This window comes from Dipteris shenzhenensis, chromosome 3 (assembly GCF_047967505.1).
Source record: "Dipteris shenzhenensis isolate YYH24624 ecotype China chromosome 3, Dip_SZ_1.0, whole genome shotgun sequence".
NCBI classification, from domain to species: Eukaryota; Viridiplantae; Streptophyta; class Polypodiopsida; order Gleicheniales; family Dipteridaceae; genus Dipteris; species Dipteris shenzhenensis.
The window spans coordinates 26439025-26441118 of record NC_141598.1 but is presented as its reverse complement, the minus strand read 5'-3'; the positions used below and the strand labels follow the sequence as shown (position 1 = coordinate 26441118).

General features: G+C 46.5%; 1 pseudogene; it reads right to left on the bottom strand.

Annotated features, from left to right (window-relative positions):
* Positions 1 to 998: 998 nt before the first annotated feature.
* LOC147903575 (dirigent protein 2 pseudogene) lies at positions 999 to 1838 on the bottom strand (annotated as a pseudogene).
* Positions 1839 to 2094: the final 256 nt, after the last annotated feature.

The window sequence follows — 2094 nt, the reverse complement described above, 5'->3', positions numbered from 1 at the left end:
CATTCATGTGGCCTGCCGAGAGAGAGAAGGCAGGGGGGGGCTTGCCTAGAGAGAAGAATGGGAGAGAGAGAGAGAGAGAGAGAGAGAGAGAGAGGGGGGGGGCGGGGGAGGAGAAGGAGAAGAGAAAAGAGAGAAGAAGGAGAAGAGAAAGGGGAAAGGGGAGAGAGAAGAAGAAGAAAAGAGAGAGAGAGAGAGAGAGAGAGAGAAGAGAAGAGAAGAAGAAGGGGAGAGAGAGAGAGAGAGAGAGAGAGAGAGAGAGAGAGAGAGAAAGGGGGGGGGGGGGGAGGGCCCAAGAAGATGAATTCACTAAATGCATGCATTGAAAGGCTCTTACAAGGAGCATACTTGGACCAATCACCTTAAAATGAAATAAAATATCTAAAAAATACTTTTTTTTTTCTTATCACACTTCTTCACTAAGAGGGCATTCCCGTGTATATGCAAATAAATAGAAGAAAGAAACTTCTCGGGTGATCTTCACCCGTTCCCTAGTGTCTCAACGACTTGCACAAAGCAATTTTTCCGCTAGTAGCTAAAGCACTTTAGTTGAAATGTATTAAATCTAATGGTTGAAGGAGCTCCGCAACGAACGGGACGCCTATTTAATAGCTTAACTTCATCGAAGTTAATGGTCACCTTCTTTAGCCCGTTAAACTTGGCAAATTTCCTGCGAGCACCCTCCACGAATTTCCGACTAGGAAAGCTCTTTTGTGGGAACGCTCTCTAAGGCCTTCCTATGGCAAGCCTAAAAGCACACCCAAATTTGAAAGACATGCTCAACCAATGAAAGAATAAGTTGAACCTCACTAAGGCTACCTCACGGCAGACCAAAAATGTATGCACGACTATTTTGTAGCGGGATCTCAAGTTTTAGAGAAGAATAGCAAGCATTTAAGCGTCGACAATTCCCGCACCGGAAGAAAGTTAAAACACGAATCCTCAAAACATAGTTGTAAACAAGTTGTGTTGCTCCTCGACTAGAATACAGCCCACCACACCCTTGCTCTCACACGGAGTACCAGGAACAGATTCAATAAAAAACTGCGAAAATTCTTTACGCTTAAAGAAAAGCTCAACGTACTGGGACGGCACAGCGTGCCCTTACTTCTCTCTCCCTGCTAAACACTTGAAATTAAAAATGCATTGTAATGTTAAACTTCAAGACTGCATTAAGACCCTTCAGAGAGTCAGTCCGAATGGTTGCGTAGCCCCGAGCAAACCTGAAATGTCCTGTCCCGCCCACCACTGCTATTTCCCTCTCAAACAAGCCAGTTCTGTCCGACCCATGTAGGCAAATCGTGCTCCCGTTGTGCTCTGGCGTTTGCAAAGCAGCAGTAAATACAAGGAGCAAATCCACGCTTGTCTGAGACGCAACGCTGTAAAAGCCCTGACCCCTGCCCACTTTAGTTGAATTGCGCTCAGGTCCCTCTGTTAGATCATCATCGATCACGAATGTTGAGCCGAAACTGCCCAGGGTAGTGAAGTTGCCATTGGCGACCGCCACAGGAACTGCTGAGGGTTTCGGTGACAGCGGTATATCGTGCATATGGAACTGAACATTCATCTTTTTACTTGCAGCAAGGGCAGTGTCGACTGAAGGAGACGAAAAAAGTGCTAAGAACAGAATGCTTACTGCGAGATTTCTCATCTTTGGATAGTTGAGAATAAGGGAACGCAACTCACAAACTAATTTGAGTATCTGAAAGATGGGGGTGGAATTCGGGAGGCACGGGAGCCCTGGACTGAGGATAAGAGCGCGAGAAGAGTTCTTGAGGAAGTAATTTTATAGCGGAAGTTGCTACCCATGGAAACTTTAGAAAACTACCCCAGTGCGAGGCACTGCGACTTTGAGCGTCTCCTCTAAGGAACGTCATGAGCTCAAGTCGTCAAACGGCCACATGTTTACTTTACGTAAATCTCATAAGCAATCGAGTAGGCCAGTGATAATGGAAGCGGAGGGCGGGATGTAGTGCTTGAAATGATTCTTCCCTACCCAGGACGTTGGGTGCCGTTTGCATCATCGACACACGAAAAGTTGAATGGATCGCGTCACGCGTCTTGCAAAAGAAGCAAAAGTGTTTCGGCGGCAAGCCG